At 44.4% G+C, this 20,879-nt stretch overlaps 29 non-coding genes and 2 pseudogenes across 29 annotated transcripts; all 31 read left to right on the top strand.

The window, feature by feature from the left end:
- The first annotated feature begins 6,964 nt into the window (after positions 1-6,964).
- Positions 6,965-7,083, top strand: LOC133437099 (5S ribosomal RNA). Its single transcript, XR_009780582.1, has one exon. It is a non-coding gene; the product is annotated as a 5S ribosomal RNA (ribosomal RNA).
- Positions 7,084-7,299: 216 nt separating this feature from the next.
- LOC133437068 (5S ribosomal RNA) lies at positions 7,300-7,418 on the top strand. The gene has a single exon (XR_009780551.1). It is a non-coding gene; the product is annotated as a 5S ribosomal RNA (ribosomal RNA).
- A 199-nt stretch (positions 7,419-7,617) lies between these two features.
- LOC133437203 (5S ribosomal RNA) lies at positions 7,618-7,736 on the top strand. Its single transcript, XR_009780670.1, has one exon. It is a non-coding gene; the product is annotated as a 5S ribosomal RNA (ribosomal RNA).
- A 199-nt stretch (positions 7,737-7,935) lies between these two features.
- On the top strand, positions 7,936-8,054 carry LOC133437147 (5S ribosomal RNA). The gene has a single exon (XR_009780627.1). It is a non-coding gene; the product is annotated as a 5S ribosomal RNA (ribosomal RNA).
- A 199-nt stretch (positions 8,055-8,253) lies between these two features.
- Positions 8,254-8,372, top strand: LOC133437036 (5S ribosomal RNA). The gene has a single exon (XR_009780522.1). It is a non-coding gene; the product is annotated as a 5S ribosomal RNA (ribosomal RNA).
- A 217-nt stretch (positions 8,373-8,589) lies between these two features.
- LOC133437158 (5S ribosomal RNA) lies at positions 8,590-8,708 on the top strand. Its single transcript, XR_009780638.1, has one exon. It is a non-coding gene; the product is annotated as a 5S ribosomal RNA (ribosomal RNA).
- A 199-nt stretch (positions 8,709-8,907) lies between these two features.
- LOC133437038 (5S ribosomal RNA) lies at positions 8,908-9,026 on the top strand. The gene has a single exon (XR_009780524.1). It is a non-coding gene; the product is annotated as a 5S ribosomal RNA (ribosomal RNA).
- Positions 9,027-9,249: 223 nt separating this feature from the next.
- Positions 9,250-9,368, top strand: LOC133437148 (5S ribosomal RNA). Its single transcript, XR_009780628.1, has one exon. It is a non-coding gene; the product is annotated as a 5S ribosomal RNA (ribosomal RNA).
- A 216-nt stretch (positions 9,369-9,584) lies between these two features.
- On the top strand, positions 9,585-9,703 carry LOC133437133 (5S ribosomal RNA). The gene has a single exon (XR_009780614.1). It is a non-coding gene; the product is annotated as a 5S ribosomal RNA (ribosomal RNA).
- Positions 9,704-9,902: 199 nt separating this feature from the next.
- LOC133437202 (5S ribosomal RNA) lies at positions 9,903-10,021 on the top strand. Its single transcript, XR_009780669.1, has one exon. It is a non-coding gene; the product is annotated as a 5S ribosomal RNA (ribosomal RNA).
- A 199-nt stretch (positions 10,022-10,220) lies between these two features.
- LOC133437092 (5S ribosomal RNA) lies at positions 10,221-10,339 on the top strand. Its single transcript, XR_009780575.1, has one exon. It is a non-coding gene; the product is annotated as a 5S ribosomal RNA (ribosomal RNA).
- A 217-nt stretch (positions 10,340-10,556) lies between these two features.
- Positions 10,557-10,675, top strand: LOC133437040 (5S ribosomal RNA). Its single transcript, XR_009780526.1, has one exon. It is a non-coding gene; the product is annotated as a 5S ribosomal RNA (ribosomal RNA).
- A 199-nt stretch (positions 10,676-10,874) lies between these two features.
- LOC133437146 (5S ribosomal RNA) lies at positions 10,875-10,993 on the top strand. The gene has a single exon (XR_009780626.1). It is a non-coding gene; the product is annotated as a 5S ribosomal RNA (ribosomal RNA).
- Positions 10,994-11,216: 223 nt separating this feature from the next.
- Positions 11,217-11,335, top strand: LOC133437145 (5S ribosomal RNA). Its single transcript, XR_009780625.1, has one exon. It is a non-coding gene; the product is annotated as a 5S ribosomal RNA (ribosomal RNA).
- Positions 11,336-11,552: 217 nt separating this feature from the next.
- Positions 11,553-11,671, top strand: LOC133437000 (5S ribosomal RNA). The gene has a single exon (XR_009780488.1). It is a non-coding gene; the product is annotated as a 5S ribosomal RNA (ribosomal RNA).
- A 216-nt stretch (positions 11,672-11,887) lies between these two features.
- LOC133437031 (5S ribosomal RNA) lies at positions 11,888-12,006 on the top strand. Its single transcript, XR_009780517.1, has one exon. It is a non-coding gene; the product is annotated as a 5S ribosomal RNA (ribosomal RNA).
- A 198-nt stretch (positions 12,007-12,204) lies between these two features.
- On the top strand, positions 12,205-12,323 carry LOC133437200 (5S ribosomal RNA). Its single transcript, XR_009780667.1, has one exon. It is a non-coding gene; the product is annotated as a 5S ribosomal RNA (ribosomal RNA).
- A 217-nt stretch (positions 12,324-12,540) lies between these two features.
- LOC133437190 (5S ribosomal RNA) lies at positions 12,541-12,660 on the top strand (annotated as a pseudogene).
- A 217-nt stretch (positions 12,661-12,877) lies between these two features.
- On the top strand, positions 12,878-12,996 carry LOC133437039 (5S ribosomal RNA). Its single transcript, XR_009780525.1, has one exon. It is a non-coding gene; the product is annotated as a 5S ribosomal RNA (ribosomal RNA).
- A 199-nt stretch (positions 12,997-13,195) lies between these two features.
- LOC133437086 (5S ribosomal RNA) lies at positions 13,196-13,314 on the top strand. Its single transcript, XR_009780569.1, has one exon. It is a non-coding gene; the product is annotated as a 5S ribosomal RNA (ribosomal RNA).
- Positions 13,315-13,531: 217 nt separating this feature from the next.
- On the top strand, positions 13,532-13,651 carry LOC133437189 (5S ribosomal RNA; annotated as a pseudogene).
- A 217-nt stretch (positions 13,652-13,868) lies between these two features.
- On the top strand, positions 13,869-13,987 carry LOC133437182 (5S ribosomal RNA). Its single transcript, XR_009780660.1, has one exon. It is a non-coding gene; the product is annotated as a 5S ribosomal RNA (ribosomal RNA).
- Positions 13,988-14,186: 199 nt separating this feature from the next.
- LOC133437063 (5S ribosomal RNA) lies at positions 14,187-14,305 on the top strand. The gene has a single exon (XR_009780546.1). It is a non-coding gene; the product is annotated as a 5S ribosomal RNA (ribosomal RNA).
- Positions 14,306-14,522: 217 nt separating this feature from the next.
- Positions 14,523-14,641, top strand: LOC133437014 (5S ribosomal RNA). Its single transcript, XR_009780501.1, has one exon. It is a non-coding gene; the product is annotated as a 5S ribosomal RNA (ribosomal RNA).
- A 217-nt stretch (positions 14,642-14,858) lies between these two features.
- Positions 14,859-14,977, top strand: LOC133437078 (5S ribosomal RNA). The gene has a single exon (XR_009780561.1). It is a non-coding gene; the product is annotated as a 5S ribosomal RNA (ribosomal RNA).
- Positions 14,978-15,194: 217 nt separating this feature from the next.
- On the top strand, positions 15,195-15,313 carry LOC133437081 (5S ribosomal RNA). Its single transcript, XR_009780564.1, has one exon. It is a non-coding gene; the product is annotated as a 5S ribosomal RNA (ribosomal RNA).
- Positions 15,314-15,512: 199 nt separating this feature from the next.
- On the top strand, positions 15,513-15,631 carry LOC133437101 (5S ribosomal RNA). Its single transcript, XR_009780584.1, has one exon. It is a non-coding gene; the product is annotated as a 5S ribosomal RNA (ribosomal RNA).
- A 199-nt stretch (positions 15,632-15,830) lies between these two features.
- Positions 15,831-15,949, top strand: LOC133437223 (5S ribosomal RNA). The gene has a single exon (XR_009780688.1). It is a non-coding gene; the product is annotated as a 5S ribosomal RNA (ribosomal RNA).
- Positions 15,950-16,148: 199 nt separating this feature from the next.
- On the top strand, positions 16,149-16,267 carry LOC133437107 (5S ribosomal RNA). The gene has a single exon (XR_009780590.1). It is a non-coding gene; the product is annotated as a 5S ribosomal RNA (ribosomal RNA).
- A 217-nt stretch (positions 16,268-16,484) lies between these two features.
- Positions 16,485-16,603, top strand: LOC133436998 (5S ribosomal RNA). The gene has a single exon (XR_009780486.1). It is a non-coding gene; the product is annotated as a 5S ribosomal RNA (ribosomal RNA).
- Positions 16,604-20,625: 4,022 nt separating this feature from the next.
- LOC133437076 (5S ribosomal RNA) lies at positions 20,626-20,744 on the top strand. The gene has a single exon (XR_009780559.1). It is a non-coding gene; the product is annotated as a 5S ribosomal RNA (ribosomal RNA).
- The last annotated feature ends 135 nt before the right edge of the window (positions 20,745-20,879 follow it).

The raw sequence follows: 20,879 nt of genomic DNA, 5'->3' as shown, positions 1-20,879 counted from the left end.
GGCAAGGAAAAACTCCCCTTTAGGAGGGAAGAAACCTTGAGCAGGACCAGGCTCATCAGGGGGGACCCTCCTGCCGAGGGCCAGACTGGTGGGTCAGGGACGGCAACAGCACAGCAGGCAGGTGGAAGCAGCAACGGGATGACCGGGGGTGGGGACCGCAGGCCAGCACACAGCTCCCGAAGCTCCGGCCCAATCAGCAAGTCCCAGGTTGGGGTGCAGGGTCAGGAAAAGACTTGTGCTCCGTAATGCAAGCTACAAGCCACCCACGGCCACCTGCAGGACAAAAGAGAGAAAAGGGAGGAGAAGGGGGGGGCAGCAACGGGATTACCAGGGGTGGGGACCGCAGGCCAGCACACAGCTCCCGAAGCTCCGGCCCAATCAGCAAGTCCCAGGTTGGGGTGCAGGGTCAGGGAAAGACTTGTGCTCCGTAATGCAAGCTACAAGCCACCCACGACCACCTGCAGGTTCCGGTGTCCGGCAAAGGATGCTGCAACATGGACAAAAGAGAGAAAAGGGAGGAGAAGGGGGGGCCAGCACAAGAAACTACAGGAGCGACTCTGACACACTAAAGTTTACACTACCTAGAGATTTACCAACACCAGCTAGAGGTTTACTAAACACTAACTATAGGCTTTACTAAACAGAAAGGTTTTAAGTTTAGTTTTAAAGGTGGAGGTGGAGTCAGCCTCCTTAACCCAGATTGGAAGTTGGTTCCAAAGTAATGGTGCCTGATAGCAGAACGCCCGCCCTCCAAATCTACATTTAGATACTCTAGGAACTACGAGTAAACCTGCACTCTGAGAACGGAGAGCTCTGACAGGAACATAAGGCACTATCAGGTCTTGCAAATAATGCGGAGCTAAGCCGTTTTGGGCTTTATACGCAAGTAATAAAATTTTAAATTGGATTCTGAATTTTACGGGTAACCAATGGAGCGACGCTAACACTGGAGAGACGTGGTCTCTCCTGCTAATTCCTGTCAGTACTCGTGCTGCTGCATTTTGGATCAGCTGGAGCCTATTCAGCAAATTACTTGGACATCCTGCTAACAACACATTACAGTAATCTAGTCTAGAAGATACAAACGCATGAACTAGTTTTTCTGCATCACTCTGTGAGAGGATTTTCCTAATCTTTGCAATATTACGGAGATGGAAAAAGGCTATTTTACAAACCTGATTGACATATGGTTTAAACGACAAATCCTGATCGAAAATAACACCAAGATTTCTCACAGTTGCACTGGAAGCCATCGCAACACCATCTAATCCCTTCCTAAGATGCTCTGGACCAAGAATGATAACCTCTGTTTTATCTGAATTTAGAAGCAGGAAATTTCTGGACATCCAGTCCTTGATGTCCCTAAGATGAGGAGGAGGAGGTGGAAGAGGAGATGAGGGAAGCACTGGCAGGGGACGGAGATGAACGGGAGGAGACCCCGTCACCGGCCGAGAGGGAGCAGGAGAGGGAGAAGCTGCTGGCTGAGGGAGTGGAGACGGAGGATGGGCGTGGCCCCCAGACTGCGGAGCCGGAGGCGGTCGGAAGGCTGGAGGTGAGCCGCAGCGCAGCTGCGCCCCATCAGTCCATGGAGGACGTGGGTATCGGGAGCAGCATGGACGAAGTGATGATGGAGGGAATCGGCTCGTCGGTGGAGGAGAATATTGGGGGGGAGGTGGTTGTGGTTCCACCACCCGATGTCCATGCCACTCGCCCCAGGGACAGATCCCCTCATTCGGCAGGCGCCAGAGTCGGCAGTGATCGCACGGGGGGGGTCCTGACGAGGGGAAGAGGTAGAGCCGGCAGCGGAGTCAGGACCAGAGGGGGTCTTTCCTCTAGTTCTGTACCTGTGAGGGATGAGAACCTGGCAGGAAGTGAACCAGCTGATGACTCCCAGGTATCACTTGAATCTTCTGAGGGGGAGGACACAGATCTCAGTGCGGTATTTATTAACAAATTGAAGAGGAAGGCGAAAGTGAAGAAGGGGTTAAGTGTGAAAAAATAGTGTTTATGGGTTCTTGTCTATATATTTTGCTTGAGTTTTGTTCATTTCTCTTTTTCTTTTTTTCATCATGACGTTAAGTTTTTCTTCTCTAAACGCCAATGGCTTGAGAACAGGAAATAAGTTACAAAGGGTGATCAATTTATGTAGCACAGACATCATATGTCTGCAAGAAACACGATGGGATGAGGAGGTGGTGAAAATGGTAAGGAAATTTTGGCCAGGGCTTCTTTTTTATAGTAACGGAACTACGACTGCAAGGGGGGTGGCAATACTTTTCAAAAGAAATACAGCATCCAATGTGAAACAGTGCCACATGGACACAGAGGGAAGAGTGGTGGGGATCGAATTTTATGTGCAGAAGGTTTTCTTTAAGTTATTTTGTGTTTATGCCCCCAACATAGAGAAGGACAGGAATCTTTTTTTCGATAGTCTTGAGCCTTGCTACACGGGAAACTGTATCATTATAGGGGATATGAATGTCTGGTTAGATAGACTAGATGCATCAAAAAACACTATGTTTGGGACTGATGCATCTAGGAGGAAGCTGCTGATGCTGAATGGGATGTATGATATTATAGATAAATGGAGGTGGGAAAACCCTGATAAGAGGGAGTTCTCCCGACGACAGGTGGTATTGGGTGTATTAAAGCAAAGTAGAATTGATATGTGTCTAGTAGCGAAAAGTATAATGAACTATGTCGGCACACTAACATATAATTTTAATACCATAAGTGACCACGCAAACCTCATGGGGACGATAAAAGTAGGGGAAAGAGGGAGGGGTGGGGGAGTATGGTGCCTTAATAATAGCTTGCTTAGGGATAATAAATATAAACATAGGATACGAGAATATTTAAAAGCCATGTCCGACAATCAAGGCATGTTAGATGATACGGGTCGATGGTGGGAACAAGTTAAAAAAGGAATTAAGGCAATAAGCCTTAAATATGCTAAACACAAGAATGCATATAAAAAGAGAAGGGTAAAAGAAATAAAACTATTAATAGATACTGAACTAGAGAGGGCAGATAATGATGCCGGTTGGAAAGTGGACAACTTATTGAAGTTAAAACATACGCTCCATACATATGAAGTAGAAGATTGTGATGGCGCTATTATTCGAAGCAAAGCCAGATACGCTGTGGAGGGGGAAAAAAACACAGCTTTCTTTCTGGGAATGGAAAGACAGAAACAAGAAAAGAATTATATAGATGAACTTGAAAAAGATAATGGTGATCGGGTGAATGACATTACGGAAATCTGCAGTGTGGTTGAAGACTATTACAGATGCCTCTTTACGGAGGAGGAAAATGATGATGAGTGCATGAAAAGAATACTTGACACTGTGTCCGCAAAGCTCTCCAGTGAGCATGCTGATTGCTGCGACAGGGATATAACGACTCAGGAAGTGATGGAAGCTATAATGGGTGGAAAGTCCAATAAGAGCCCCGGCTCCGATGGCCTGACCTACGAGTTCTATAAAGAGTTCATTGATTTTTTAGCCCCCATCTTGGTGACTGTAATACAGAATATTGAAAGAACACAGCAAGTACCTCATTCCATGACACTCAGCATCATCACGATCATATATAAAAATAAAGGTAGCAAACTCAAATTAGAAAACTTCAGACCCATCAGTCTGCTAAACACAGACTACAAAATATTGGCAAAAGTGTTGGGCAGTAGAATCGGGAAAATAATAAATACAATTGTGGCACCGACACAGGCATATGGGATACCGGGTAGGGACATCAGCGACACCATAATAACAGTTAGAGATGTAATTCATCATATGAACACGAACGGAGAAGGAGGGATTGTTTTGGGGGTCGACCTAAATAAAGCTTTTGACCGAGTAAATCACAATTTTCTCCTCAGCACTTTAAAACGGTTTGGGTTTGGAAGTAGAATGATTACGTGGGTTGAATTACTATACAAAAACGCAAAGAGCCAAGTCAAGTGCAATGGGTTCCTAACAAACACTTTTCCATTACAGCGTTCTGTTAGGCAGGGATGTCCCATGTCCTCCCTCCTATATAGTTTATCTGTTGAACCCTTAGCAACGTTCATAAATAGTAACAATAACATTAGGGGGATTGAACTACCGGGAGGAGGGAGGGTTACCATGTTGCAATACGCAGATGATACAACAATAACAGTTCAGAATGCAGACAGTGTACAAGAGGTAATAAACCATATTGAGATTTATGGCAGAGCGTCTGGGGCGAAAATTAACATAGGGAAATCGGAAATTCTATAAGTGGGTAAGGACAATAATAACCGGTGCAAACTCAACTTTAAAATAGCAGAAGACCAGATCAAAGTATTGGGGATTTATCTAGGAGTGAATGAGAAGGCAGCCAGAGATTATACGTGGACAGGGGTAATAAATAGAATAAAAAGAACAATTAATTATTGGAAATTAAGAAGCTTGAAACTAAAAGGCAAGATTATTATAATAAATGCTTTGCTGATGTCAAAACTGATACATTTTATAGCGACTATAGATATGCCGGAGTGGGTGGTGAAAGAGTTAAACTCTATCATTTCTCTTTTTCTTTGGGATGGTAAGGGAGTGAGAATATCTCACCAGACATTAATGGCTGGGTATGAGGAGGGAGGGCTTAAGTTGGTAAATATTGAAATAAAAAAGAAGGCAATTAGGATAAAGACGATTGTTAAATATTTGTATGATAAGGTAGATTATGCGTGGAAACGTTTCTTCAGGCAATATATACATAAGGCTGGGAAGTGCGAAGAATATGGTCTCTTGATGGCTTTAAAAAAACATATGCACGAAGGCATCCCGGAGTTCTATAGGGAGGTGTTCAGTGCCTGGGCTGCATTTTTGCCACAGATAGACTATGACTGCACAGATATAAATATGGTTATCAATAACCCCATCTTCTTAAATAACAAAATGTTAAATCATGATAACACACTCTATAATGCTATCTTTTTTAGAGCTGGGATAAGACAAGTTAAAAACATAATGTATGAGGTAATGCCTGGCCTCCTGCCAGAGCATTCAATTGTGGATATGATCAGACATGCTGATTTTGATGATCATGATATTAAAAGAGGAACTATTATTAATACATATGATAAAATCAAAAGCAGTATGAACATGGAATGGATAGCGAGGATAAATAGTGATGACGAAAAAAGGACGGAGGGGGATTGGCCGGAGCTGTATATAGAAAGAGAGAATTATAGGATCTGCTTGAGTAAACTGAAGGTGAAGATTGTATATGGCATAATGTTGGAAAAAGTCTTAAAGAGGCCTGCCTCGGATACAATGTGGAAGGAGAAATATGTGGGAATGAACATAGATGACATATGGCGTAGTAGAATAAAATATAATAGTATAGAATGTGAAGATAATGATTTTAAAATAAAGCATAATAGGATATTTACCAAGATAATATTGCATCAAATAAATAAAAATTTGAGTAGAATGTGTGATGTGTGTATGAACGGGGAGGAAGATTTCTTTCATTTATTTTTGGATTGTACTTGTTTGGTTCAGTTTTTCGACAGGTTGAAACACACTTTGGTCGAGCATTGGGGAAGTAAATTCATACATAGATTTCATTGGGAACAACTCCTTTTGTTTGGTACAAGTGTTAAAAGCAAAGTTATAAATACCAACCTGCTCAATTTTGTTTTAATTCAATTCAATTCAATTCAATTTTATTTATATAGCGTCTAATACAACAGATGTTGTCTCTAGACGCTTTCCAGAGATCCAGAACATGAACATACACATAAACATAAACATAAACATAAACATAAACCCCCGAGCAATTATTATATAAACAATGGCAGGTAAAAACTCCCTTAGTGGGAGAAAAGCCTTAAGCCAAACAGTGGCAAGGAAAAACTCCCCTTTAGGAGGGAAGAAACCTTGAGCAGGACCAGGCTCATAAGGGGGGACCCTCCTGCCGAAGGCCAGACTGGGGTAGTCAGGGACGTCGACAGCACACAGCAGGCAGGTGGAAGCAGCAGCGGGATGACCAGAGGTGGGGGGGGGGGGGGGGGGCGTCAGCAGCAGACAACAGTCATGTGGAAGCAGCAGCGAGATGACCAGAGGGGGGGGGGGGGCGTCAGCAGCACACAACAGTCATGTGGAAGCTGCTGCTTTTAAGTCACGCTAGACTGGCAATCAGGCTGAGGAGAAACTACTCCCACTTTGAAGGAAAGATGGTGGATGTTTGGGTGATTTTCAAATCAATTTTAAAGAAGGACTTACATCTGGTTTTGAAATATAGTAAAACAGCCTTTGTTGATGCTTTTGTTGACGGAAATAAGTTGGTTGAAGTAACAGAGGGAGACAAGTTGATACTCCACATCTGAAGGGTCTTCATTGGAAGCTATTTTGCGTGTTTCCTTTCTTCTTTGAATCCCTATGTTGAGGGCATCATAATGTGTTTCTATTTCCTTTGGTTTGGGAGTATGTTTTGGTTTTGGGTACGACGCTGTGCATGTGACAATTTACTTGGAGATTTGATTGTTGTATGTTTTCGGAAAAGGAAATGTTTTGACTTGATACTGTGACGAAATGGTAGAAGATTTTGACTGTATAACAATGTTGTAAACCACTTTTCTTGTATACATTTTCATAATAAAAGAAAAAAAAAAAAAAAAAGATGCGCCCGATCTCGTCTGATCTCGGAAGCTAAGCAGGGTCGGGCCTGGTTAGTACTTGGATGGGAGACCGCCTGGGAATACCAGGTGCTGTAAGCTTTTTCAACCAGCAGAGAGCGCTCTCGCTTAATCTACCCACACATATTTCAACGTGGTAACAGCGACAGCTCACGCCCTAAAGTGTTTTGCACATGGTTAAGGCACTTTAACTCCAACAAATAAGCGCTTCTAAATTATTATCACCAACAAATCAATGACTTGTATTATATACTTATCTTCAACTCCATATAAGAAGTATTTCAAGCTACAGCTTCAGCTTACGGCCATACCAGCCTGGATGCGCCCGATCTCGTCTGATCTCGGAAGCTAAGCAGGGTCGGGCCTGGTTAGTACTTGGATGGGAGACGGCCTGGGAATACCAGGTGCTGTAAGCTTTTTCAACCAGCAGAGAGCGCTCTCGCTTAATCTACCCACACATATTTCAACGTGGTAACAGCGACAGCTCACGCCCTAAAGTGTTTTGCACATGGTTAAGGCACTTTAACTCCAACAAATAAGCGCTTCTAAATTATTATCACCAACAAATAGATGACTTGTATTATAAACTTATCTTCAACTCCATATAAGAAGTATTTCAAGCTGCAGCTTCAGCTTACGGCCATACCAGCCTGGATGCGCCCAATCTCGTCTGATCTCGGAAGCTAAGCAGGGTTGGGCCTGGTTAGTACTTGGATGGGAGACCGCCTGGGAATACCAGGTGCTGTAAGCTTTTTCAACCAGCAGAGAGCGCTCTCGCTTAATCTACCCACACATATTTCAACGTGGTAAGAGCGACAGCTCACGTCCTAAAGTGTTTTGCACATGGTTAAGGCACTTTAACTCCAACAAATAAAACCAACAAATCAATGACTTATATTCTATGACTTATCTTCAACTCCATATCAGAGGTATTTCAAGCTGCAGCTTCTGCTTACGGCCATACCAGCCTGGATGCGCCCGATCTCGTCTGATCTCGGAAGCTAAGCAGGGTCGGGCCTGGTTAGTACTTGGATGGGAGACCGCCTGGGAATACCAGGTGCTGTAAGCTTTTTCAACCAGCAGAGAACGGTCTCGCTTAATCTAGCCACACATATTTCAACGTGGTAACAGCGACAGCTCACGTCCTAAAGTGTTTTGCACATGGTTAAGGCACTTTAACTCCAACAAATAAAACCAACAAATCAATGACTTATATTCTATGACTTATCTTCAACTCCATATAAGAGGTATTTCAAGCTGCAGCTTCTGCTTACGGCCATACCAGCCTGGATGCGCCCGATCTCGTCTGATCTCGGAAGCTAAGCAGGGTCGGACCTCGTTAGTACTTGGATGGGAGACCGCCTGGGAATACCAGGTGCTGTAAGCATTTTCAACCAGCAGAGAACGCTCTCGCTTAATCTACCCACACATATTTCAACGTGGTAACAGCGACAGCTCACGTCCTAAAGTGTTTTGCACATGGTTAAGGCACTTTAACTCCAACAAATTAAACCAACAAATCAATGACTTATATTCTATGACTTATCTTCAACTCCATATAAGAGGTATTTGAAGCTGCAGCTTCTACTTACGGCCATACCAGCCTGGATGCGCCCGATCTCGTCTGATCTCGGAAGCTAAGCAGGGTCGGGCCTGGTTAGTACTTGGATGGGAGACCGCCTGGGAATACCAGGTGCTGTAAGCTTTTTCAACCAGCAGAGAGCGCTCTCGCTTAATCTACCCACACATATTTCAACGTGGTAACAGCGACAGCTCACGTCCTAAAGTGTTTTGCACATGGTTAAGGCACTTTAACTCCAACAAATAAGTGCTTCTAAATTATTATCACCAACAAATCAATGACTTATATTATATGACTTATCTTCAACTCCATATAAGAGGTATTTCAAGCTGCAGCTTCAGCTTACGGCCATACCAGCCTGGATGCGTGCGATCTCGTCTGATCTCGGAAGCTAAGCAGGGTCGGGCCTGGTTCGTACTTGGATGGGAGACCGCCTGGGAATACCAGGTGCTGTAAGCTTTTTCATCCAGCAGAGAGCGCTCTCGCTTAATCTACCCACACATATTTCAACGTGGTAACAGCGACAGCTCACGTCCTAAAGTGTTTTGCACATGGTTAAGGCATTTTAACTCCAACAAATAAAACCAACAAATCAATGACTTATATTCTATGACTTATCTTCAACTCCATATAAGAGGTATTTCAAGCTGCAGCTTCTGCTTACGGCCATACCAGCCTGGATGCGCCTGATCACGTCTGATCTCGGAAGCTAAGCAGGGTTGGGCCTGTTTAGTACTTGGATGGGAGACCGCCTGGGAATAGCAGGTGCTGTAAGCTTTTTCAACCAGCAGAGAACGCTCTCGCTTAATCTACCCACACATATTTCAACGTGGTAACAGCGACAGCTCACGTCCAAAAGTGTTTTTCACATGGTTAAGGCACTTTAACTCCAACAAATAAGCGCTTCTAAATTATTATCACCAACAAATCAATGACTTATATTATATGACTTATCTTCAACTCCATATAAGAGGTATTTCAAGCTGCAGCTTCAGCTTCAGCTTACGGCCATACCAGCCTGGATGCGCCCTATCTCGTCTGATCTCGGAAGCTAAGCAGGGTCGGGCCTGGTTAGTACTTGGATGGGAGATCGCCTGGGAATACCAGGTGCTGTAAGCTTTTTCAACCAGCAGAGAGCGCTCTCGCTTAATCTACCCACACATATTTCAACGTGGTAACAGCGACAGCTCACGTCCTAAAGTGTTTTGCACATGGTTAAGGCACTTTAACTCCAACAAATAAGCGCTTCTAAATTATTATCACCAACAAATCAATGACTTGTATTATATACTTATCTTCAACTCCATATAAGAAGTATTTCAAGCTGCAGCTTCAGCTTACGGCCATACCAGCATGGATGTGCTCGATCTCGTCTGATCTCGGAAGCTAAGCAGGGTCGGGCCTGGTTAGTACTTGGATGGGAGACCGCCTGGGAATACCAGGTGCTGTAAGCTTTTTCAACCAGCAGAGAGCGCTCTCGCTTAATCTACCCACACATATTTCAACATGGTAAGAGCGACAGCTCACGTCCTAAAGTGTTTTGCACATGGTTAAGGCTCTTTAACTCCAACAAATAAAACCAACAAATCAATGACTTATATTCTATGACTTATCTTCAACTCCATATCAGAGGTATTTCAAGCTGCAGCTTCTGCTTACGGCCATACCAGCCTGGATGCGCCCGATCTCGTCTGATCTCGGAAGCTAAGCAGGGTCGGGCCTGGTTAGTACTTGGATGGGAGACCGCCTGGGAATACCAGGTGCTGTAAGCTTTTTCAACCAGCAGAGAACGGTCTCGCTAAATCTAGCCACACATATTTCAACGTGGTAACAGCGACAGCTCACGTCCTAAAGTGTTTTGCACATGGTTAAGGCACTTTAACTCCAACAAATAAAACCAACAAATCAATGACTTATATTCTATGACTTATCTTCAACTCCATATAAGAGGTATTTCAAGCGGCAGCTTCTGCTTACGGCCATACCAGCCTGGATGCGCCCGATCTCGTCTGATCTCGGAAGCTAAGCAGGGTCGGGCCTTGTTAGTACTTGGATGGGAGACCGCCTGGGAATACCAGGTGCTGTAAGCTTTTTCAACCAGCAGAGAGCGCTCACGCTTAATCTACCCACACATATTTCAACGTGGTAACAGCGACAGCTCACGTCCTAAAGTGTTTTGCACATGGTTAAGGCACTTTAACTCCAACAAATAAGCGCTTCTAAATTATTATCACCAACAAATCAATGACTTGTATTATATGACTTATCTTCAACTCCATATAAGAAGTATTTCAAGCTGCAGCTTCAGCTTACGGCCATACCAGCCTGGATGCGCCCGATCTCGTCTGATCTCGGAAGCTAAGCAGGGTCGGGCCTGGTTCGTACTTGGATGGGAGACCGCCTGGGAATACCAGGTGCTGTAAGCTTTTTCAACCAGCAGAGAGCGCTCTCGCTTAATCTACCCAAACATATTTCAACGTGGTAACAGCGACAGCTCACGTCCTAAAGTGTTTTGCACATGGTTAAGGCACTTTAACTCCAACAAATAAAACCAACAAATCAATGACTTATATTCTATGACTTATCTTCAACTCCATATAAGAGGTATTTCAAGCTGCAGCTTCTGCTTACGGCCATACCAGCCTGGATGCGCCTGATCTCGTCTGATCTCGGAAGCTAAGCAGGGTTGGGCCTGGTTAGTACTTGGATGGGAGACCGCCTGGGAATAGCAAGTGCTGTAAGCTTTTTCAACCAGCAGAGAACGCTCTCGCTTAATCTACCCACACATATTTCAACGTGGTAACAGCGACAGCTCACGTCCTAAAGTGTTTTTCACATGGTTAAGGCACTTTAACTCCAACAAATAAGCGCTTCTAAATTATTATCACCAACAAATCAATGACTTATATTATATGACTTATCTTCAACTCCATATAAGAGGTATTTCAAGCTGCAGCTTCAGCTTCAGCTTACGGACATACCAGACTGGATGCGCCCGATCTCGTCTGATCTCGGAAGCTAAGCAGGGTCGGGCCTGGTTAGTACTTGGATGGGAGACCGCCTGGGAATACCAGGTGCTGTAAGCATTTTCAACCAGCAGAGAGCGCTCTCGCTTAATCTACCCACACATATTTCAACGTGGTAACAGCGACAGCTCACGTCCAAAAGTGTTTTTCACATGGTTAAGGCACTTTAACTCCAACAAATAAACGCTTCTAAATTATTATCACCAACAAATCAATGACTTATATTATATGACTTATCTTCAACTCCATATAAGAGGTATTTCAAACTGCAACTTCAGCTTACGGCCATACCAGCCTGGATGCGCCCGATCTCATCTGATCTCGGAAGCTAAGCAGGGTCGGGCCTGGTTAGTACTTGGATGGGAGACCGCCTGGGAATACCAGGTGCTGTAAGCTTTTTCAACCAGCAGAGAGCGCTCTCGCTTAATCTACCCACACATATTTCAACGTGGTAACAGCGACAGCTCACGTCCTAAAGTGTTTTGCACATGGTTAAGGCACTTTAACTCCAACAAATAAGCGCTTCTAAATTATTATCACCAACAAATCAATGACTTGTATTATATACTTATCTTCAACTCCATATAAGAAGTATTTCAAGCTGCAGCTTCTGCTTACAGCCATACCAGCCTGGATGCGCCCGATCTCGTCTGATCTCGGAAGCTAAGCAGGGTCGGGCCTGGTTAGTACTTGGATGGGAAACCGCCTGGGAATACCAGGTGCTGTAAGCTTTTTCAACCAGCAGAGAACGGTCTCGCTTAATCTAGCCACACATATTTCAACGTCGAACAGCGACAGCTCACGTCCAAAAGTGTTTTGCACATGGTTAAGGCACTTTAACTCCAACAAATAAAACCAACAAATCAATGACTTATATTCTATGACTTATCTTCAACTCCATATAAGAGGTATTTCAAGCTGCAGCTTCTGCTTACGGCCATACCAGCCTGGATGCGCCCGATCTCGTCTGATCTCGGAAGCTAAGCAGGGTCGGGCCTGGTTAGTACTTGGATGGGAGACCGCCTGGGAATACCAGGTGCTGTAAGCTTTTTCAACCAGCAGAGAGCGCTCTCGCTTAATCTACCCACACATATTTCAACGTGGTAAGAGCGACAGCTCACGTCCAAAAGTGTTTTTCACATGGTTTAGGCACTTTAACTCCAACAAATAAGCGCTTCTAAATTATTATCACCAACAAATCAATGACTTATATTATATGACTTATCTTCAACTCCATATAAGAGGTATTTCAAGCAGCAGCTTCTGCTTACGGCCATACCAGCCTGGATGTGCCCGATCTTGTCTGATCTCGGAAGCTAAGGATGGGTCGGGCCTGGTTAGTACTTGGATGGGAGACCGCCTGGGAATACCAGGTGCTGTAAGCATTTTCAACCAGCAGAGAGCGCTCTCGCTTAATCTACCCACACATATTTCAACGTGGTAACAGCGACAGCTCACGTCCTAAAGTGTTTTGCACATGGTTAAGGCACTTTAAACCCAACAAATAAGCGCTTCTAAATTATTATCACCAACAAATCAATGACTTGTATTATATGACTTATCTTCAACTCCATATAAGAAGTATTTCAAGCTGCAGCTTCAGCTTACGGCCATACCAGCCTGGATGCGCCCGATCTCGTCTGATCTCGGAAGCTAAGCAGGGTCGGGCCTGGTTCGTACTTGGATGGGAGACCGCCTGGGAATACCAGGTGCTGTAAGCTTTTTCAACCAGCAGAGAGCGCTCTCGCTTAATCTACCCAAACATATTTCAACGTGGTAACAGCGACAGCTCACGTCCTAAAGTGTTTTGCACATGGTTAAGGCACTTTAACTCCAACAAATAAAACCAACAAATCAATGACTTATATTCTATGACTTATCTTCAACTCCATATAAGAGGTATTTCAAGCTGCAGCTTCTGCTTACGGCCATACCAGCCTGGATGCGCCTGATCTCGTCTGATCTCGGAAGCTAAGCAGGGTTGGGCCTGGTTAGTACTTGGATGGGAGACCGCCTGGGAATAGCAGGTGCTGTAAGCTTTTTCAACCAGCAGAGAACGCTCTCGCTTAATCTACCCACACATATTTCAACGTGGTAAGAGCGACAGCTCACGTCCAAAAGTGTTTTTCACATGGTTAAGGCACTTTAACTCCAACAAATAAGCGCTTCTAAATTATTATCACCAACAAATCAATGACTTATATTATATGACTTATCTTCAACTCCATATAAGAGGTATTTCAAGCAGCAGCTTCTGCTTACGGCCATACCAGCCTGGATGTGCCCGATCATGTCTGATCTCGGAAGCTAAGCATGGGTCGGGCCTGGTTAGTACTTGGATGGGAGACCGCCTGGGAATACCAGGTGCTGTAAGCATTTTCAACCAGCAGAGAGCGCTCTCGCTTAATCTACCCACACATATTTCAACGTGGTAACAGCGACAGCTCACGTCCTAAAGTGTTTTGCACATGGTTAAGGCACTTTAAACCCAACAAATAAGCGCTTCTAAATTATTATCACCAACAAATCAATGACTTATATTATATGACTTATCTTCAACTCCATATAAGAGGTATTTCAAGCTGCAGCTTCAGCTTACGGCCAGACCAGCCTGGATGCGCCCGATCTCGTCTGATCTCGGAAGCTCAGCAGGGTCGGGCCTGGTTAGTACTTGGATAGGAGACCGCCTGGGAATATCAGGTGCTGTAAGCTTTTTCAACCAGCAGAGAGCGCTCTCGCTTAATCTACCCACACATATTTCAACGTGGTAACAGCGACAGCTCACGTCCTAAAGTGTTTTGCACATGGTTAAGGCACTTTAACTCCAACAAATAAAACCAACAAATCAATGACTTATATTCTATGACTTATCTTCAACTCCATATAAGAGGTATTTGAAGCAGCAGATTCTGCTTACGGCCATACCAGCCTGGATGCGCCCGATCTCGTCTGATCTCGGAAGCTAAGCAGGGTCGGGCCTGGTTAGTACTTGGATGGGAGACCGCCTCGGAATACCAGGTGCTGTAAGCATTTTCAACCAGCAGAGAGCGCTCTCGCTTAATCTACCTACACATATTTCAACGTGGTAACAGCGACAGCTCACGTCCTAAAGTGTTTTGCACATGGTTAAGGCACTTTAACTCCAACAAATAAGCGCTTCTAAATTATTATCACCAACAAATCAATGACTTGTATTATATGACTTATCTTCAACTCCATATAAGAAGTATTTCAAGCTGCACCTTCAGCTTATGGCCATACCAGCCTGGATGCGCCCGATCTCGTCTGATCTCGGAAGCTAAGCAGGGTCGGGCCTGGTTAGTACTTGGATGGGAGACCGCCTGGGAATACCAGGTGCTGTAAGCTTTTTCAACCAGCAGAGAGCGCTCTCGCTTAATCTACCCACACATATTTCAACGTGGTAAGAGCGACAGCTCACGTCCAAAAGTGTTTTGCACATGGTTAAGGCACTTTAACTCCAACAAATAAGCGCTTCTAAATTATTATCACCAACAAATCAATGACTTATATTATATGACTTATCTTCAACTCCATATAAGAGGTATTTCAAGCAGCAGCTTCTGCTTACGGCCATACCAGCCTGGATGCGCCCGATCTTGTCTGATCTCGGAAGCTAAGCAGGGTCGGGCCTGGTTAGTACTTGGATGGGAGACCGCCTGGGAATACCAGGTGCTGTAAGCATTTTCAACCAGCAGAGAGCGCTCTCGCTTAATCTACCCACACATATTTCAACGTGGTAACAGCGACAGCTCACGTCCTAAAGTGTTTTGCACATGGTTAAGGCACTTTAACTCCAACAAATAAGCGCTTCTAAATTATTATCACCAACAAATCAATGACTTATATTATATGACTTATCTTCAACTCCATATAAGAGGTATTTCAAGCTGCAGCTTCAGCTTACGGCCAGACCAGCCTGGATGCGCCCGATCTCGTCTGATCTCGGAAGCTAAGCAGGGTCGGGCCTGGTTAGTACTTGGATGGGAGACCGCCTGGGAATATCAGGTGCTGTAAGCTTTTTCAACCAGCAGAGAGCGCTCTCGCTTAATCTACCCACACATATTTCAACGTGGTAACAGCGACAGCTCACGTCCTAAAGTGTTTTGCACATGGTTAAGGCACTTTAACTCCAACAAATAAAACCAACAAATCAATGACTTATATTCTATGACTTATCTTCAACTCCATATAAGAGGTATTTCAAGCTGCAGCTTCAGCTTACGGCCATACCAGCCTTGATGTGCCCGATCTCGTCTGATCTCGGAAGCTAAGCAGGGTCGGGCCTGGTTAGTACTTGGATGGGAGACCGCCTGGGAATATCAGGTGCTGTAAGCTTTTTCAACCAGCAGAGAGCGCTCTCGCTTAATCTACCCACACATATTTCAACGTGGTAACAGCGACAGCTCACGTCCTAAAGGGTTTTGCACATGGTTAAGGCACTTTAACTCCAACAAATAAAACCAACAAATCAATGACTTATATGCTATGACTTATCTTCAACTCCATATAAGAGGTATTTCAAGCTGCAGCTTCTGCTTACAGCCATACCAGCCTGGATGCGCCCGATCTCGTCTGATCTCGGAAGCTAAGCAGGGTCGGGCCTGGTTAGTACTTGGATGGGAGACCGCCTGGGAATACCAGGTGCTGTAAGCTTTTTCAACCAGCAGAGAGCGCTCTCGCTTAATCTACCCACACATATTTCAACGTGGTAAGAGCGACAGCTCACGTCCTAAAGTGTTTTGCACATGGTTAAGGCACTTTAACTCCAACAAATAAAACCAACAAATCAATGACTTATATTCTATGACTTATCTTCAACTCCATATAAGAGGTATTTCAAGCAGCAGATTCTGCTTACGGCCATACCAGCCTGGATGCGCCTGATCTCGTCTGATCTCGGAAGCTAAGCAGGTTCGGGCCTGGTTAGTACTTGGATGGGAGACTGCCTCGGAATACCAGGTGCTGTAAGCATTTTCAACCAGCAGAGAGCGCTCTCGCTTAATCTACCCACACATATTTCAACGTGGTAACAGCGACAGCTCACGTCCTAAAGTGTTTTGCACATGGTTAAGGCACTTTAACTCCAACAAATAAACGCTTCTAAATTATTATCACCAACAAATCAATGACTTATATTATATGACTTATCTTCAACTCCATATAAGAGGTATTTCAAGCAGCAGCTTCTGCTTACGGCCATACCAGCCTGGATGCGCCCGATCTCGTCTGATCTCGGAAGCTAAGCAGGGTCGGGCCTGGTTAGTACTTGGATGGGAGACCGCCTGGGAATACCAGGTGCTGTAAGCATTTTCAACCAGCAGAGAGCGCTCTCGCTTAATCTACCCACACATATTTCAACGTGGTAACAGCAACAGCTCACGTCCTAAAGTGTTTTGCACATGGTTAAGGCACTTTAACTCCAACAAATAAAACCAACAAATCAATAACTTATATTCTATGACTTATCTTCAACTCCATATAAGAGGTATTTCAAGCTGCAGCTTCTGCTTACAGAAGCCTTTACTTAAAAAACCTTCTCTTGACCCAGACACCTTAGCTAATTATAGACCAATTTCCAACCTTCCATTTGTGTCTAAAATTCTGGAAAAGGCAGTTTCAAGCCAGTTATGTGACTATTTGTATAGAAATGATCTGTTTGAAGTCTTTCAGTCAGGGTTCAGAATGCATCATAGCACAGAGACAGCACTTGTTCGAGTCACAAATGACCTCCTTATGGCCTCAGATAAGGGATTAGTGTCCATACTGGTTCTACTGGACCTCAGTGCTGCTTTTGACACTATAGATCATGGCATTTTACTGCACAGGTTAGAGCATGTTGTTGGGATTAAAGGGACAGCTCTATGTTGGTTTAAATCATACCTATCTGACAGGTTCCAGTTTGTTCATGTACATGAGGTTTCTTCAGAACAGTCAAGGGTCTGTTATGGTGTTCCGCAGGGTTCAGTGCTAGGGCCAATCTTGTTCAGTTTATACATGCAGCCGTTGGGAAGTATAATCCAGAATCACGGCATACAATTTCATTGTTATGCTGATGATACGCAGCTCTATTTGTCTATGAAGCCGGATGAAACAGAACCGTTAGTTAAACTTCAGGCATGTCTTAGGGACATCAAGGACTGGATGTCCAGAAATTTCCTGCTTCTAAATTCAGATAAAACAGAGGTTATCATTCTTGGTCCAGAGCATCCTAGGAAGGGATTAGATGGTGTTGCGATGGCTTCCAGTGCAACTGTGAGAAATCTTGGTGTTATTTTCGATCAGGATTTGTCGTTTAAACCATATGTCAATCAGGTTTGTAAAATAGCCTTTTTCCATCTCCGTAATATTGCAAAGATTAGGAAAATCCTCTCACAGAGTGATGCAGAAAAACTAGTTCATGCGTTTGTATCTTCTAGACTAGATTACTGTAATGTGTTGTTAGCAGGATGTCCAAGTAATTTGCTGAATAGGCTCCAGCTGATCCAAAATGCAGCAGCACGAGTACTGACAGGAATTAGCAGGAGAGACCACGTCTCTCCAGTGTTAGCGTCGCTCCATTGGTTACCCGTAAAATTCAGAATCCAATTTAAAATTTTATTACTTGCGTATAAAGCCCAAAACGGCTTAGCTCCGCATTATTTGCAAGACCTGATAGTGCCTTATGTTCCTGTCAGAGCTCTCCGTTCTCAGAGTGCAGGTTTACTCGTAGTTCCTAGAGTATCTAAATGTAGATTTGGAGGGCGGGCGTTCTGCTATCAGGCGCCACTACTATGGAACCAACTTCCAATCTGGGTTAAGGAGGCTGACACCACCTCCACCTTTAAAACTAAACTTAAAACCTTTCTGTTTAGTAAAGTCTATAGTTAGTGTTTAGTAAACCTCTAGCTGGTGTTGGTAAATCTCTAGGTAGTGTAAACTTTAGTGTGTCAGAGTCGCTCCTGTGGTTTCTTGTGCTGGCCCCCCCTTCTCCTCCCTTTTCTCTCTTTTGTCCATGTTGCAGCATCCTTTGCCGGACACCGGAACCTGCAGTGTGGGAGTGAGGGGGGCAGGGTAACGGCCCCTTTTGGGCGGGGGAGAATGTTCGTCCCTCAAGACTCCTCTCCCTGGCCCTGCCCCTTCTCAACCTTTCCCCGACCCTGCACCCCAACCTGGGACTTGATGATTGGGCCGGAGCTTCGGGAGCTGCGTGCTGGCCTGCGGTCCCCACCCCTGGTCATCCCGTTGTTGGCCCCCCCTTCTCCTCCCTTTTCTCTCTTTTGTCCTGCAGGTGGCCGTGGGTGGCTTGTAGCTTGCATTACGGAGCACAAGTCTTTTCCTGACCCTGCACCCTAACCTGGGACTTGCTGATTGGGCCGGAGCTTCGGGAGCTGTGTGCTGGCCTGCGGTCCCCACCCCCGGTCATCCCGTTGCTGCTTCCACCTGCCTGCTGTGCTGTTGCCGTCCCTGACCCACCAGTCTGGCCCTCGGCAGGAGGGTCCCCCCTGATGAGCCTGGTCCTGCTCAAGGTTTCTTCCCTCCTAAAGGGGAGTTTTTCCTTGCCACTGTTTGGCTTAAGGTTTTTCTCCCACTAGGGGAGTTTTTACCTGCCATTGTTTATGTAATAACTGCTCGGGGGTCATGTTCTGGGTATGGGTCTCTGTAAAGCGTCTAGAGACAACTCTGTTGTATTAGACGCTATATAGATAAAAAAAAAATTGAAAAACTGCTTACGGCCATACCAGCCTGGATGCACCCGATCTCGTCTGGGGCCTGTACTACGAAGCAAGTTCAACATATCCAGGATATCTTTTCCTTATCCAGATTCACTAAGCGGGACAATTGCAATCACGCTAAGCGGTCACACGACAGTGGTTATCAACTCGGTATATCAACCCAGGTTTCTCCAATCTGGATATGAGCGCGTGCACATAAAAGGGGCGGTGTTTTCAGCGCATGACCAATCGCAAGCATGGAGAAGTCCGCTGTCAGAGCCGCTTATTTCAGTAGCGAAGAGCAAACTATAATTTTACGGAAATATGATGAGTATAGGCATATAATACAGGCAAAAAGCAACACAGTTGCAGCTGCAAAATGCAGGAAAGACAGCTGGCAAAAGATCGCTGACTGTATAAATGTGTAAATTCATAGGGATATAAACATATATTTGAATATTCTGGGAATCTTAATCTTAAACTGTAAACCATGATCAGCAATATTAAAATAATAAAAGGCTTGCAATATTTCAGTTGATTTGTAATGAATCCAGAATGTATGACATTTTTTTGTTTTTGTGTTTGCATTACAGAAAATCACAATATTCTAATTTTCTGAGACAGTCCTGTATATATTGGTTCTATAACTATTGTTGTTGACCGATAACTTGTGCTGATGCTGTACCAAAGAATTGGGTTTTTTTATTTATTTTATTTTATTTTTTATTTTTTCAGGAGGGGGGTGTTTAGTATTTTAAAGTGACTTCTCAGAATGTTCGAGGGACGAAATTGAAAATCCCTTTTTTGCTATCCCCTTACAAATGCATCTTCTTTTTGATTTCTTCTTGATTTATTTATTTAATTGGTATTAGTTTTGGATTGACTGTACATCGGATTTTGGGTGATGATTTGTTTTATTTATTCATTGATTGATTTATTTTTTATTTTCTCCTCCACCTCTTTTTTCTTTTTTTCCTTTTTTCCTTTTTTTTTGATTTTTTTGGATCGTTCATACAGGGAAAGCAAAGGGGTTTTGGTGGCCCTGAATACGCGTTCTGTTCGGAGGGATCCTCTCACGATCCGCGCACCAAGCTCCACTGGATTCTCTTCGAAAGGGCATGCCATTTTCCAAGAGAGCTGATTGGTCAGTGGGCGGTGCTTTTACACCCGGCGATCTGTATCTCGAACATAACCTGCTCCGGAGCAGGTTAGCGGTTCAGCATAAGTTACCATGGCGATGTGCCCCGATAAGAAGTGAACCACCGTCGTAGTCCTGAAAACCCAGGGTTAAACCTGAAGTTACCTCGCTAACCCCAAATCCCGCTTCGTAGTACAGGCCCCTGATCTCGGAAGCTAAGCAGGGTCGGGCCTGGTTAGTACTTGGATGGGAGACCGCCTGGGAATACCAGGTGCTGTAAGCTTTTTCAACCAGCAGACAGCGCTCTCGCTTAATCTACCCACACATATTTCAACGTGGTAACAGCGACAGCTCATGTCCTAAAGTGTTTTGCACATGGTTAAGGCACTTTAACTCCAACAAATAAGTGCTTCTAAATTATTATCACCAACAAATCAATGACTTATATTATATGACTTATCTTCAACTCTATATAAGAGGTATTTCAAGCTGCAACTTCAGCTTACGGCCATACCAGCCTGGATGCGCCCGATCTCGTCTGATCTCGGAAGCTAAGCAGGGTCGGGCCCGGTTAGTACTTGGATGGGAGACCGCCTCGGAATACCAGGTGCTGTAAGCATTTTCAACCAGCAGAGAGCGCTCTCGCTTAATCTACCTACACATATTTCAACGTGGTAACAGCGACAGCTCACGTCCTAAAGTGTTTTGCACATGGTTAAGGCACTTTAACTCCAACAAATAAGCGCTTCTAAAT

This window comes from Cololabis saira, unplaced genomic scaffold, assembly GCF_033807715.1.
Source record: "Cololabis saira isolate AMF1-May2022 unplaced genomic scaffold, fColSai1.1 scf075, whole genome shotgun sequence".
NCBI lineage: Eukaryota > Metazoa > Chordata > Actinopteri > Beloniformes > Belonidae > Cololabis > Cololabis saira.
Note: the sequence above shows the minus strand (reverse complement) of the source record. Positions and strands in the feature narration are given on the sequence as shown.